The sequence below is a fragment of the Triticum aestivum genome, chromosome 4B, assembly GCF_018294505.1.
Source record: "Triticum aestivum cultivar Chinese Spring chromosome 4B, IWGSC CS RefSeq v2.1, whole genome shotgun sequence".
NCBI classification, from domain to species: domain Eukaryota; kingdom Viridiplantae; phylum Streptophyta; class Magnoliopsida; order Poales; family Poaceae; genus Triticum; species Triticum aestivum.
The window spans coordinates 422,472,764-422,489,273 of NC_057804.1; positions in this window are offsets into that span (position 1 = coordinate 422,472,764).

Below are 16,510 nucleotides of genomic sequence, written 5' to 3' on the forward strand. Positions count from 1 at the left end.
CCCGAAGGCAAGGTTCAATGGAGGCCGGGGAGGTACTTCAACGAGGTCCTCGAGGGAGCCCGTATTGTAGAGGGTCAATGCTCAAAGGATGTCATATTTGAGTAATGGAGTCCGGTTTGTAAGAACCATGTAATGAACTCCTAATGTGAAATATTTATGCTTGCACTTTATGAGTTTGTTAGTTTATCCTCCTGTTTGGCCGTTTATTGTATAAGTCTGAAAGTTACCAGTCGTTGGCTTCTGCCCCTATGTAAATATTACAGGGGTGTTCGGGAACGCATGTACGCTCTTTATCCAATGTCTTTGTCCTATATAGGAGGCGACCTACGAGATGAACTAGGCAATCAGACTATGCGGCTTTATTACTTTCACTTAGCCACAAGAGTCCATTGGTGGGGCTAAGTACTAGCCCCTCTTGCGTGAACGACAATCCAGAGTACGGAGCCTTTGCAACACGGCTGGGTCAAATCCCAGCGCCCCGTATAACATGGCATAAATCGTGAATGATTTGTTAGTATACCACTAAGTCACCAGACCGCTGACCCGCTCTCGCATATAATGACAGTCAGTTTTCGGCTTTCTCTACGGAGGTACTTGACTGGACGAACCAGAAATACAATCATAGTAGTTCTCCCTTTGCTACCTTAGCCGAACTTGCGGAACGTAAGGTGGCAAACACAGGAGCCGGGCAACCCAACTATAGACCAAAGACATGATTTGGAGCCGATGCATATAGTGCAATATCCGGGACGCCGAAGAGTTCCCTATAGGTGTTCGGACTTAAGAGTTTTCCGGGACGAATACAACCCCTGGTATGAAGGCCGTGCTGAAGCGCGTATGTCAGTCGAAAGCAAGGAGGGAATACGGATGACGAGACAATGTAAGAACCCAACAAAAAGGTGGTGATCATCTGCTTACTTTATACCCTTATCAATACGTTGAGGTGTGTTTCGACAGACAATGCCATTAATACTAAGGTCATTGAGGGAGTCCCGGATTAGGGGGTGTCCGGATAGCCGGACTATAACCTTTGGCCGGACTCCTGGACTATGAAGATACAAGATTGAAGACTTCGTCCCGTGTCCGGATGGGACTTTCCTTGGCGTGGAAGGCAAGCTTGGCGATACGGATATGTAGATCTCCTCCCATTGTAACTGACTCTGTGTAACCCTAGCCCTCTCCGGTGTCTATATAAACTGGAGGGTTTTAGTCCGTAGGACGAACAACAATCATACCATAGGCTAGCTTCTAGGGTTTAGCCTCTCTTATCTCGTGGTAGATCTACTCTTGTACTACCCATATCATCAATATTAATCAAGCAGGAGTAGGGTTTTACCTCCATCGAGAGGGCCCGAACCTGGGTAAAAACATCATGTCCCTCGTCTCCTGTTACCATCTGCCTAGACGCACAGTTCGGGACCCCCTACCCGAGATCCGCCGGTTTTGACACCGACATTGGTGCTTTCATTGAGAGTTCTGCTGTGCCGTCGCCATCAGGAAGGATGCCTCGTCTCGTCTTTAAAAACGGCACTGTTGCTAAAGGAGCTTTGGCTATCGGTCAAACTCTTCGGCTAGGCGGTTTTCTTATGACCGCCTGTTCGGCCGCCGCGCCGATGATGACCTCTCGGGTCATCAAAAGCAATCTCCACGTCAACTCGAAACTCGCCGAGCAGTTAGATCCAATGGAGCTCTCTTCCTTAAACGAGCTCTTGGATCACATCGCCGCCCTGGGAATCGCTACAGACTACGATCAGATTGGGCTTAAACCCGACCCGAGAGAGATTAACTCTCCCCAGGTCACCCACCATCTTGCGGTGGTGGAGGAACAATGCGGCAAGCCTTCATCTATCTTAAGGACTAGTTATGTACGTATTCCCGATCCCTCCAAGCTGGATACCTGCGGAGGGGAGGACGTCACTCAGGCCCTGAACCTAAAGTCAGGCAGCAGGCTAGATTCATTGGACAACATCCAAGAACCCAAGCTTCCGAGTTCGGAAACTCCTTGGCCCCTGAGTCTCAGATTGGGTGAGGTTCCGGATTTAATTCCACCCGCCCACCTAAATATAAGGGATCTATCCCAAATTCTGCAAGAGCCCACAGAAACAGTACACCATTACTGGGCCAGATTCCTCCTGGTCATGAACAGGACAAAGGACTACTGCAAGGAGGATGCAATTTCATTCTTCTGTAATAATTGCACGGACAACGGAATCCTCAACGCCATAAGTCGCCGTGAAATTACACGCTTCGCTGACTTGGCATCCATAGTATGAAAGTACTGTGCGATGGAAAGCGCCTGGAAAACCGAAGTAAAATTTTGGGACAATCCGGCCCTGAATACAACCCGAGTCCAAAATAAAAGGGTGCATTATCGCTAGGCACCTGGGTTAAACACCAAAAAACAAAAACCCTCTATAGGGCATGGAACCATACTGGAGGGATGGCTCAATGGACCCTGTAAAATTCATAGTACAAAGGGCGCCACACCAACTCATAGCCTTAGAGCATGCTGGATACTCTGGAAGGTGGCCAGAAGTGGCAAAGAGCTTCTAACTCCAGAATTCACAGAGCACCAACCCAGGGATACCAGTACGGTATTAACAGTCTTCGAGACTTTCGCATCAAATAATATGCGGAAATGAACACTCTGCAGCCTTGCTGAAGTCTACCAAGTAGCAACAATAAACCCATGGAGTGACACGGCTATTACTTTGAATGCCAGTGATGAACCTAAATTCCGAACAGCCCGAGCACCAGCCGCATTGGTCCTTAGTCCAATAATGGACGGCTTTCTCCTTACCAAGGTACTCATGGATGGTGGCAGCGGATTGAACCTCATTTATGAGGAAACCCTTCGAAAAATGGAAATAGACTAGAGCCGCATTGAGCGAAGCAACACAACCTTTAGAGGAATAATCCCCAGTCGGGAAGCGCGTTGTACAGGAAAAATCACACTGGATGTGGTGTTCGGCACGCCGGATAATTACAAGTCCGAGGAGGTCACGTTCCAAGTGGCCCCGTTCAGTAGCGGGTACCACGCTCTATTAGGGCGAGAGGCATTCACAATTTTTCAAGCTATACCCCATTACGGGTACATGAAGCTCAAAATGCCCAGACCCTATGGAATCATCACTCTTACAAGTGACCCAGACATAGCACTCCGCGCCGAAAATAAGACAGCCGCACTGGCCCTTGAGGCACTATCTGAAGCCCTAGCGGCCGAGGAACTGACTGCGCTGCGCTCCATGGTGAACAGGGATGACGTGATACTCGATAAAAGATCCAAGTCCACCTCCTTTAAACCGGCGGACGAAATAGTCAAATTCCAAGTCCATCCAACGGACCCTACAAAAACGGCCTCCATCGAGGCACAATTAAACCCTGATGTAGACGCTGCACTATGAGAATTCCTACACGAAAATTGGGACATTTTTGCCTGGCACCCTTCAGACATGCCAGGAATCCCACGTCGGCTGGCCGAGCACAGCCTAAACGTCCTAAAAGGATTCAAGCCAGTCAAGCAGGCCCTTCGGCGTTTCTCCGAACCTAAGAGACAAGTCATGGGAGAGGAGCTAGCCAAACTACTAGAGGCCGGATTCATCAGAGATATAAAACACCCGGACTGGCTAGCAAACCTGGTGATGGTACCAAAGAAGGACAAATCCTGGCACCTATGCGTCGATTTCAAGGACCTCAACAAGGCTTGCCCAAAGGATCCCTTCCCCCTCCCCCGCATCGATCAAATTATCGACGCTACTGCATGACACGATTCATTGTGTTTCCTCGATGCATACTCCGGCTACCATCAAATTAAGATGGCAGAGCCAGACCAAGCTGCAACGGCATTCATCACCCCATACGGCCCATTATGCTTCAACACAATGCCCTTTGGGCTCAAAAATGCCGGCGCAACATATCAATGCATGATTCAGACATGTCTGGCAAACTAGATCGGCAAAATAGTGGAGGCATACGTAGATGACGTGGTCATCAAAACCAAGCATGTCAAAACTCTAGTAGACGACTTGAGGCTCACATTCGATAACCTCCGAACATATGACATCAAGCTTAACCCGGAAAAATGCGTTTTCGGCGTACCAGCTGGAAAGCTATTGGGCTTCATTGTATCCGGTAGAGGAATTGAAGCAAACCCAGCCAAGATCCAAGCTCTGTCACAATTGGATATTCCAAAGGACCTCAAACAAATACAAAAATTGACTGGATGCGTGGCGGCTCTAAGCCGCTTTATCTCCCACTTGGGAGAAAAGGCATTACCCCTTTATCGCCTCCTCCGGCGCACCGAACACTTCAAGTGGACGGATGCCGCCATGGATGGACTCGAAGAAATGAAAGCCATATTGGCAACAAACCCGGTCCTGGCCGCACCTAACATCGGCGAACCAATGCTATTATACATTGCAGCAACTTATCAAGTTGTAAGCACAGTGCTCGTCGTTGAACGAGAAACGGACGGACACAAATTCCCCCTTCAAAAACCAGTTTACTATGTGTCCACTGTCCTCACTCCATGCAAGTCACGGTACCCGCATTATCAAAAGATAGCGTACGCGGTGTTCATGGCATCCCGGAAGCTGCGACACTACTTTCAAGAGTGTTTGATAATAGTAGCCTCCGAAGTACCTCTTAACGATATTATAAACAACCGCGACGCTACGGGCCGGATTGCCAAATGGGCCATTGAGATCCTCTCGTTCGACATAACCTATAAGCCACGGCGAGCTATTAAGTCGCAAGTTTTGGCCGATTTCGTCGCCGAATGGACTGAAGCCGAACTCCCTAAAGAGTATGGCACATATTTCAACTAGATCATGCACTTCGACGGCTCCAAAATGTTGGCTGGTCTGGGGGCTAGCGTTGTTCTGACGTCCCCAATAGGAGATACAGTTCAATATGTACTCCAGATAAGGTATACGGACTCCAACAACGCAGCCGGATACGAGGCCCTTCTACATGGTCTCCGGATGGCAGTCTCCATGGGCATTCAACGCCTAGAGGTGCGTGGGGATTCGAACCTCGCGATATCCCAAATAAATGGAGACTTTGATGCCAAGGATCCAAAAATGGTAAGATATCGCAACACCGTCCTAAAAATATCATCTCGGTTCGAGGGGCTCGAATTTCACCATATAGCTCGGGAAAACAATCAGGCAGTAGACATCTTGTCACGCATTGGCGCAAAACATGATGCAGTCCCCCCCAACATTTTCTTGAAGAGGCTATTCAAGCCATCCGTATTATGGGAAGGGGAATCCGGAAATAACAGCCCGGACCCAATTGCACTGCCCGACACCGAACATTCTGACACAACGCCAGGCTCTGCCAACGAAGTAACACCCTCAGCCCACGTAATAATGGCAGTCATTGCCCCGTGGACAGAACCATTCCTAGCCTACCTAACCAGGCAGGAACTTCCCAAGGACCAAAACGAGGCACGCTGCATAGTGCGGCGATCTAAAGCCTATAAAGTCCATGAGGGAGAGCTTTATAAGAAAAGCACCACCGTCCACCGGAGTCCTTCAAACGTGTATCTCCGAGGAGGAAGGGCGGAATCTTCTGGCTGAAATACATGCCGGACTCGGTGGGCACCATGCCGCAGCCTGGGCCCTTGTAAGCAAGGCCTTCCGTACATGATTTTATTGGCCGACGGCCCGGGAAGATGCTCAGGACTTAGTCCAATGATGCGTTGGTTGCCAGCTCTTTGCTAACCAAAGCCATATGCCACCCACCGCCCTCCAAACTATACCCATCACCTGGCCCTTCGCGGTCTGGGGGCTTGACATGGTTGGACCCCTTAAAGGAGGAACCCACAAGCAAAAATACATATTGGTCATGGTGGATAAATTCACCAAATGGATAGAGGCCAAGCCTGTTAAGACGGCCGAATCCGGACCGGTGATAGACTTCATATCAGGGGTCGTACACCGTTACGGCGCCCCCCATAGCATCATCACCGATAACGGCACGAACTTTACGGCCGATGAGGTTAAACTCTGGTGCAAAAGCATGGGCATCAAGCTCGACTATGCTTCAGTCTATCACCCACAAACTAACGGTCAAGTCGAGCGAGCAAATGGTCTAATCATGAGTGGCATCAAACCCAGATTAGTGCGGTCCCTCAAGGAATCTAACACGCACTGGGTAGAGGAGCTCGACTCCATACTCTGGGGGCTGCGGACCACGCCGAATCGCACTACCGGATTCACACCATTCTTTATGGTATACGGCGCAGAGGCAGTTCTACCCTGCGACATAATTCATGACTCACCTTGCGTGCGCATGTATGAAGAAAGAGAAGCCGAACTCGATCGGCATGACAGTTTGGACGCCATGGAGGAGGAGCGTGACGTGGCAAAAGCCCGTTCCACATTCTATCAACAGCAGGCTCGAAGATATCAAAGCAGAGAAGTACGGGCCAAAACTTACAATGTTGGCTAATTAGTTCTATGCCTGCCGGACAAGAAAAAGGACAAACTCAGGCCCAAATGGGAAGGTCCCTTTATTATTGACCAAGTCCTGACTCGTGGAGCATACCGTCTGCGAGATGCATCGGACAACCGACTCGAGCCGAACCCATGGAACGCAGCCCGTCTCCGAAGATTCTACGCCTAGCGCCGGACTCTGTGTTCGTCTCCTTGCTCTGTCTATTTTTTACACATTAACTGTCTTATATTTCTCTCTTTCTCCCTCCCTTTCTATAACAGCCTTTAAGGGCTCGTTCGCGCCTTGTTTGCACACAATTGACATGCTATCCGCGCTCATTATACCCGGGGGCTTCTCTAACTGAAGCTTGTCTATATGGGCCTCATGCCCAACACACGCGTCACACTTCCGCATGTACCTTTTATTCACCATTATATGCATCGATATGACTTAAGTTTTGGCCAAGCTGGGTTGCCTGGCTCCTGTGCTTACCCCTATGTTCCCGATTGTTCGGCTAGGCGGTAAAGGGAGCACCTCTGCGATTGTTACTGCCGGGTCGGCTGGATGTGTGCCTCAGACTGGGTCAAGCCGAAAGCTAGCATTCTTAAGGGAATATTCGGTTGGTGAACTAAAGATGATTTCTCACTCGTTTATTTATCTGCCCCCAGATGCTTTTCTACTTTTTACGCAGTCTGGACATGCACTTTAGGGCATGTGTCCCAGGGAAAGGAACCCCTAATGGAAATATTCTCTCTGGAAGATGTTTCTTACTAACCATGTAATATAACATAACTAATTGGGCACTTGTCTGTTCAAGCACTAATGACCCCTACGCCTGGTCTCCACGCATGCCCCGGTTCTTACATAACCGAGAGGGTATTCGGACACACTCCGGACTATCGGGTCCCGAGGTTGAAGCGAAAAGGTCTGCCATGACAAATGATCTACAATCCGGCTAGAAGGCATTTTACATGTCACTTAAATTACATAGTCAATCTGACTGGGTATATTCCTCTTCAATACCATCCAACAGGCTGTCTAGTTTACAGTCCTGTTGGGAATATTTGGCGGCCAACTCTACCTGGCCATACACTAAGCTCAAAGGGATCTCCTTCCCATCGGGCCCCACAGGTTCGACGTTGGCCATGTGGTTTGGGTCAGCCTTCGTGTACCGCGTCTTCACCATGGCCCAGGCCTCCCTGGCGCCTTGACGGCAGTCCGATATCTTCCATAATTGGAAGCGCCGCCACGCTCCCTTCAGCTTCTCCGCAAGCTCTCCAAGGCCTTCGGGCATGGAGACGGATGGCCACAAGGCCTGGGCGACGCCCTGCATTGCCTGTCGAACTTGTTCGTGCAGTTGTGAGAGCTTGGGAAGAAGGTCACCCGCAGAACCGGGCATTTCCTCTGCAGGACGACCTATCAGCATACCTACAGACATAACTCTATCAATCGACTTCCTCGCTGAACTCTTTTTCATAGTTCGTTCATGCACTTACTAAAAATGCCGCGTCGAAGCCACTGATTCTCCTTCACGGAGTCCGACAGCTGAGCACGAACATCCTTTAGTTCCTCGCCAAGCTGGGTGTTGGCATCTTGGAGATTATTCTTCTCTTGCCTCACCCTCGTAAGCACACTCTCGCCAGCCTTTAACCGGCGTAGGAGTTGTTGCTTGTCTGGATCCACTCCAGCGCCATCTGCAATGTTATTGTCAGATTTGCACACATGCTGCACTTCGCAACATAATTATCTTTCGAAGCATATATTACCAGAGGGGGTCTCCTTGGCCTCCCCTTCCGCGGCCAGTGCGGCCTCAAGTTGGGCTTTGCATTCTTCCAACTCCCGGGACAGTTGGGTATTCTTTTCTGTAAGATCCTGCATAACAAATGATCCTTAAATCAGTTTTTTAACTGTTTCAAGTCTTGGGGGCTACTGACATATATAACCATCAAATTTTCTCACCTGTATGTCTTTTACATACTGCTCCGTGGCTCTGGCTAGACCATTTTGAGCGGCACGGAGGTACGCATCTCCCGTATTAAAGGCATCCAATGCCTCTTGGGAGAAACAAGCGTCATGGAGAACTGTCCGGCGACGCCTGTGGTTCATGGCACTGTCCACCTCGGAATTGATGGCAAACAACCCGTCCGCATCCTCTGCCGGAGGAGCGTCCGGTGCGCGCCTCATGTTCGCCTCCGCTTCCGGACCCGGCCTTGGAGCCTGGCTGGTAGAGGCGCGATTGGCAACCTCTCCAGATATAGTCCGGCGAGCGCTCTTTTTCCTGAAGAGAGCACGAGCATTAGTACGCCTTGAGGGAATAAAACCTGGGAATCAGATGGCACGCCATACTGTTGCACCGGCGTCTCAGTCGGGACCGCACTTCTTTTCAGCCTGCTGGGCCTTGCTGCCCCTTGTTGGCCAGTCGCCGCAGGCTCGACATTCTGCCTCAAGATCCTCCCCTGCGAAACACCATTGATAACCGGTGATAAAAATAAGCACGGATGGGTCATCTTAAAAGTATTAAGACTTCGGTCTCGATTACTTGTGAGGCGGGGAGCAGTCCAGGATAATCGGCTGTAATAGGCACCAAGGCGTTGTCAATGCTCGGTTGGTAAAATACCCCATCGATCAGCTCCACAGATATGTCCAGATCCTCTTGGGAGGCCGGATCGAGGGAGCGTTCCGGATCCTCGGGTGGTGGAGGAGGGCTGTTTATATCCTTTACGGCCCGACACAATTCCTGCGTCAAAATCACAAGATAAGATACTTAACTATGGGTATATGAAACGGATGGGCGAGTGGAAGTATCCGCTTACCCAGCTTGGAGGATTGTACATAGAAAATCCGCCCCGTGGGTTGAAGCGGAGGAATTCCTCCTCTTCTCCCTTGGACAAAGCGGACAAGATCTTTATTAGAGCGGCAGCCGAGTCTGGCCCCTTACGGCCGCACCGGGTGGCGTTGTCCTCCCTGTTGAAGTCCCACATGGGGTGGCCTCTATACTAAAGCGGCTGCACCCTCCGCATAATGCAAGTGGCCATGACCTCGATCATGGTCAGTCCGAAATGAGCCAACAACCTTATCCGGTTCATCAGGTAAAAGACGTCCTTGTCATTTTCCCTCTGAGGGCTCCGTGGACGCCAACTTAGGCGCTTCTTCAAAGGAGCATTATCGAACTCAGGGAGGCCGGTCCGAATAGGGTCCGGCAGGGGGACATCTTCTATATAAAACCATTCTGAAGGCCAGTCTTCGGACGCCTTCTTCGGGGTTTCAGATAGATATCCGGTCCCGACGATGCACCATAGTTCGGCTCCGCCCACTTGATATATCGACCCCTCCTGAGAACAGGGCACAAGGCAGAACAACTTCTTCCATAGCGCGAAATGAGCCTCGATGCCCAAAAATAGCTCGCAAAGGGCTACGAAGCCCGCAATATGCAATATGGAGGTAGGCATAAGGTTGTGCAACTGGAGGCCGTAGAACTCCAGGAGCCCCCGGAGAAACGGATGAATTGGAAATCCGAGCCCTCTTATCAAATAAGGGACAAGGCACACCCGCTCTCCTTTGGAGGGATTGGGGACGCTCTCTGCTTGCTCTTCACCATTATAAGTGGCAAGCCCGGCTCGAACCGCGACCATATAGGCTGGGGGGAGAAACCCCTTGGCTTGGAGCACCACTAGCTCACTGTGCGGGACGGAGCACTTCTCCAAATCTCCAGGCTGAGGGCTGGAAGTGCGAGAGGAGGAGCGGCGTTGACTGGCCATGATGGAATGGATCTCTATCGAATGTGCTCCGATGAATGCTCGCAATGGGAAGATGGTGTGATTCCGATCTAAATCCCCGTCTCTTTTATAGGAAGCTCATTTACGCAGCTAGGGGGGTAAATGAAAAAACACCCTAGCTTTTCGCATTCGTTTGACACGTGGAAGATGGCCATTATTGGCCGTAGAAGCCAAGGAGCGCAACATTCACCAAAAGTCAGACACTATTCAATAGGTATATGGAATTTGGAGGAGAACCCGCCTTGCAATGCCGAAGGCAAATCTGCACGCCGGACTCATCATCATTGAAGCCTGGTTCGGGAGCTACTGAGGGAGTCCCGGATTAGGGGGTGTCCGGATAGCCGGACTATAACCTTTGGCCGGACTCCTGGACTATGAAGATAAAAGATTGAAGACTTCGTCCCGTGTCCGGATGGGACTTTCCTTGGTGTGGAAGGCAAGCTTGGTGAGGGAGTCCTGGATTAGGGGGTGTCCGGATGGCCGGACTCCCGGACTATGAAGATACAAGATTGAAGACTTCGTCCCGTGTCCGGATGGGACTTTCCTTGGCGTGGAAGGCAAGCTTGGCGATACGATATGAAGAACTCCTCCCGTTGTAACCGACTCTGTGTAACCCTAGCCCTCTCCGGTGTCTATATAAACCAGAGAGTTTTAGTCCGTAGGACGAACAACAATCATACCATAGGCTAGCTTCTAGGGTTTAGCCTCTCTGATCTCGTGGTAGATCAACTCTTGTATTACCCATATCATCAATATTAATCAAGCAGGAGTAGGGTTTTACCTCCACCGAGAGGGCCCGAACCTGGGTAAAAACATCGTGTCCCTTGTCTCCTGTTACCATCCGCCTAGACGCACAGTTCGGGACCCCCTACCCGAGATCCGCCGGTTTTGACACCGACATTGGTGCTTTCATTGAGAGTTCCTCTGTGTTGTCACCTTTAGGCCCGATGGCTTCTTCGATCGTCAACCACGACGCGGTCCAGGGTGAGACGTTTCTCCCCGGATAGATCTTCGTATTCGGCGGCTTCGCACTATGGGCCAACTCGCTTGGCCATCTGGAGCAGATCGAAAGCTACGCCCCTGGCCATCTGGTCAGGTTTGGAAGCTTAAACTACATGGCCGACATCCGCGGGGACTTGATCTTCGACGGATTCGAGCCGCGGCCGAGCGTGCCGCACTGTCTCGAGGGGCATGATCTAGCTCTGCCGCCGGACAGCGCCCAGAGTGCCGCTCAAGTGTTCGCTCCGACCATTAGTTCGGAGCCAACTGGCCAGTCGGGGACGGATGGTTGGACGCGCCCCGGCGCCGCAACCTCTACGGCGATAGAGCTGAATACCAGCCTAGTCGTTTGCAAGGCCCGTGACTCCAAGGTGCCGGACTCCATTCCGGACTCTGAATATTCCGCACCCCTTCCAATCGAACCCGATTGGGCTCCGATCATGGAGTTCACCGCCGCGGACGTCTTTCAGCACTCGCCCTTTGGTGATATCCTGGAATCGCTAAAGTCTCTCTCTTTGTCAGGAGAGCCCTGGCCAGACTATGGTCAGCAGGGTTGGGATGCGGACAACAAAGAAATTCGAAACCCACCCACCACCCACTTTGTAGCCACTGTCGACGATCTAACCGACATGCTCGACTTCGACTCCGAAAACATCGATGGTATGGACGCCGATGAAGGAGACGACCAAGAACCAGCACCTATAGGGCACTGGAAGGCCACCTCGTCATATGACATATACATGATGGACACCCCCAAAGCAGGGGATGGCAATGAAAAAGCGGAGGATGACCCCTCCAAGAAGCAACCCAAGCGCCGACGTCAGCGGCGCCACTCCAAATCCCGCCAAAGCAAGAACGGCGAATCCGGCACCGGAGACGTCAACACCCCGGACAGTGCCGTAGACAACCCCCTCCAGTAGGATTCAGCGCAGGAGGACAAAGGAGCCAACCCTCATGAGAGAGCGGCCGACAGAGAGGTCGAGGACGACAATTATATGCCTCCCTCCGAAGACGAGGCAACCTCGACGTCGACGAATTCGTCGTGCCAGAGGATCCCGTCGAACAAGAGCGTTTAAAATGCAGGCTTATGGCCACGACAAGCAGCCTCAAGAAAAAACAGCAGCAACTTAGAGCTGACCAAGACCTGTTAGCTGACAGATGGACTGAAGTCCTGGCAGCCGAAGAGTATAAACTCGAACGCCCCTCCAAGAGTTACCCAAAGCGCAGGCTGCTACCCCAACTAGAGGAGGAAGCAACTAAACCTACATCACCAGCATATGATGCGCCCGATCGGCCACCCCGTGGCCGCGACAGAGAGGCCCTTCGGCCCTCAATCAAGCCGAACCCCGGCGCCGCTCTAAAAATACCAGAGCACGGGGCAACGCAACAGACATGCGAGACATATTGGAGGATAAAGCAAGGCAAGCAAGATCGATCTACGGATCGCGTGGGCGCCCCACATCACGTGACGATAACCATCATGCCGGATATGATAAATACGGCCAGGCCGAATACAACAGACAAAGCTCATCCGAGCTACGTCGCGATATAGCCCAGTACAGGGGCGCCACACACCCACTATGCTTCACAGACGAAGTAATGGATCATCAAATCTCTGAGGGTTTTAAACCCGTAAACATCGAATCATACGATGGCACAACTGATCCCGCGGTATGGATCGAGGATTATCTCCTTCATATCCACATGGCCCATGGGGATGATCTACACGCCATCAAATACCTCCCACTCAAGCTTAAAGGACCAGCTCGACATTGGCTTAACAGCCTGCCAGCAGAGTCAATTAGTTGCTGGGAGGACCTGGAATCCGTGTTCCTTGACACCTTTTTGGGCACTTATGTGCGACCTCCAGACGCCGATGACCTAAGCCACATAATCCAGCAGCCAGAGGAATCGGCTAGACAATTCTAGACACGGTTCCTAACCAAGAAAAATCAAACAGTCGATTGTGCGGACGCCGAGGCCCTTGCAACCTTCAGGCACAACATCCGAGACGAATGGCTTGCCCGGCACCTAGGACAGGAAAAGCCGAAATCTATGGCAGCCCTCACGACACTCATGACCCGCTTTTGCACGGGCGAAGACAGCTGGCTAGCTCGTAGCAATAACATAACCAAGAGCCCTGGCAATTCGGATACCAAGGACAACAATGGCAGGTCACACCGCAATAAGCACAAGCGCCGCATTAACGGCGACAACACTGAGGATACGGCAATCAATGCCGGATTTAGAGGCTCTAAACCCGGTCAGCGGAAGAAGCCATTCAAAAGAAACCCTCCGGGCCCATCCAGCTTAGACCGGATACTCGATCGCTCGTGCCAGATACATGGCACCCCCAAACAACCAGCCAACCACACCAACCGGGATTGTTGGGTGTTCAAGCAGGCAGGCAAGTTAAGTGCCGAAACCAGAGACAAGGGGCTGCATAGCGATGACGAGGAGGAGCCCCGGCCGCCGAACAACAGAGGACAGAAGGGATTTGTGACGCCCGGATAATTAAGCTACAGTAAACCCCTGCTAATGGTGCTACGTCACCTCGGTTACTGTTGATAAACTCGAGTTGGTTCAAGCCGATTCAAATTCAAATTCAAAATCAGGCGAACAATAAAGGTTTTCAAACGTTAGAATTTAAAATGATCATCATGTGGCAAATAATCCGTAACTTATTTTGGGTGTTGGAACCAACCTTTTTCAAAATGTTTAAGTGCCTAAACTAAATAAAAATAGGGGCTAAAACAATTATTAAATACTTTTCAATAATAAACAAATGTAAAACTAATTTATTTAGTGCCAAATTAATTATGACAGTAGCCTAACTAATAATGCTAATTTAGGGGCTCAGTTGATATATTATATAAAAAAAAATAGAAACACCCCCCCCACGCTGGGCCGAGCGGCCCAGCTGGCCTCCGCACCGGCCGGCCCACCAGGCCCAGCCGGCCCTCCTCTCTGGCCTACATGGCCACCTCCCCGAACCCTAACCCCCACCCGATCCCCACTCTCCCCCCCACGCACCCACTCGCCCCCCATCGCCCTCTCCTCCTCGATCTAGATCGGGATCGCCCCGATCCCGCACGCCCCCCCCCCGCGACCTCGCCGACGCCGATGCGACGCGCCACCCTGCCGCACCTTGCCGTCGCCCGGATGCCCGCTGCCGCCAAACCTCCCGCACCTATCCCTCGCGGGATCGACCCGCCGCCGCCGGAACTACGTCGACCACATCATCGCCGGACCGCTCCCCGTCATCCATCGACGCGCATCGTCCCCGTCCTCCTCCCCGACGAGCTCCATCAAGCCTCGCCGCCATCTTCTCGTCAACGGGGGTGAGCTCCCCATCGGCCCCCGTTTGTCTCCCCCTCCGTACGCTGCACCCCACGCCGTCCCATCGCCGCGCCCGCCTCTGCGTGGTCGCGCCCTGTCGCGGCTACCGCACGCCCGCGCGCGCCTTCCCCTCCGCCGCCGTGGTCACCGCTCGCATCCCGCGCCCGCCTCCGCCTGGGGTTGTGCCCCCCTTGCTCCGCGGTCTGCTCTGCTGCTGCTCATCGGCGATGCCGCGGCCCTCCTCCGCCTCCCTGCCGCCGGCCCCTCCTCGGGCTGCCGTGCCCACTGCCGCCCAGGCCCGGCCTTCGCTCGGGCGCCCGCACGCCCCAGCCACCGAGCGGGCTGGTGCCCGCACCCGTTTGCCAGCGCCCGTTTGGCCCCTTTCGGCCATTGACAGCGGGACCCCACCCCCAGAACGGATTAATAAAAAAAAAGGGAATTAAAAAGTTAATAATAATATATTAAAAATAAATAATAAATAAAATTATTAAATTAATTAATTAATTAAAGGATTAATTAACTTAATTAATCTTGCTTAATTAACCTAATTAATTAACTAAACTAATTAATCCTGATTAGATTAGCCTAAGCAGATAACTAAACCCTAGTTAACCTAACAGTGTATGACAGGTGGGTCCCACTCAGTCAACCCCTGTTGACTGCTGACGTCAGCATGACATCATGCTGACGTCATAAATACATTTTTTTCGAATTAATTAAATAAATAATTAAATTCCAAAGTTGTTAAAATCTTTTAAAAATCATATCTTTTAATCCGTAACTCGGATTAAAATATTTTCAACATGAAAGTTGCTCAGAACGACGAGACGAATCCGGATACGCGGTCCGTTCGTCTGCCACACACCCCTAACCTATCGAACCCGCAACTTTCCCCCCTCCGGCTCCTCTGCCCGAAAACACGAAACACCGGGAATACTTTCCCGGGGGTTTTCCCCCCTTCACCGGTATCACCTACTACCGCGTTAGGGCACACCGAACACCGCGTATTGCCTTGATATATTTTGTGGTGCTTTGTTTGCTCTGTATTCATTATTTCTTCCCCCCCTTATCTCCGGTAGACTACGAGACCGATGCTGCTGCTGCCCAGTTCGACTACGGAGTTGACGACCCCTCCTTCTTGCCAGAGCAACCAGGCAAGCCCCCCCTTTGATCACCAGATATCGCCTATTCTCCTCTATACTGCTTGCATTAGAGTAGTGTAGCATGTTACTGCTTTCGTTAATCCTATCCTGATGCATAGCCTGACATTGTCGCTACATCTGTTGATACCTTACCTGCAATCCTAAATGCTTAGTATAGGATGCTAGTTTATCATCATTGGCCCTACATTCTTGTCAGTCTGCCTTGCTATACTATCGGGCCGTGATCACTTGGGAGGTGATCACGGGTATATACTATACATACATACATACTATACAGATGGTGACTAAAGTCGGGTCAGCTCATTGAGTACCCGCAAGTGATTCTGACGAGGGGGCTGAAAGGACAGGTGGCTCCATCCCGGTAGAGGTGGGCCTGGGTTCCCGACGGCTCTCGACTGTTACTTTGTGGCGGAGCGACAGGGCAGGTTGAGACCACCTAGGAGACAGGTGGGCCTGGCCCTGTTCGGCGTTCGCGGATACTTAACACGCTTAACGAGATCTTGGTATTTGATCTGAGTCGGCTACGAGCCTATACGCACTAACCATCTACGTGGGAGTAGTTATGGGTATCCCGACGTCGTGGTATCAGCCGAAGCACTTCAGACGTCAGCGACGGAGCGGCGCGCGCCGGATTGGAACGTAAGCCTGCTCTTGTATTAAGGGGGCTAGTTCTGCTTTCGGCCGCGTACGCAACGTGCAGGTGTGCTATGGGCGATGGGCCCAGACCCCTGTGCGCTTAGGTTTAGACCGGCGTGCTGGCCTCTCTGTTTTGCCTAGGTGGGGCTGCGACGT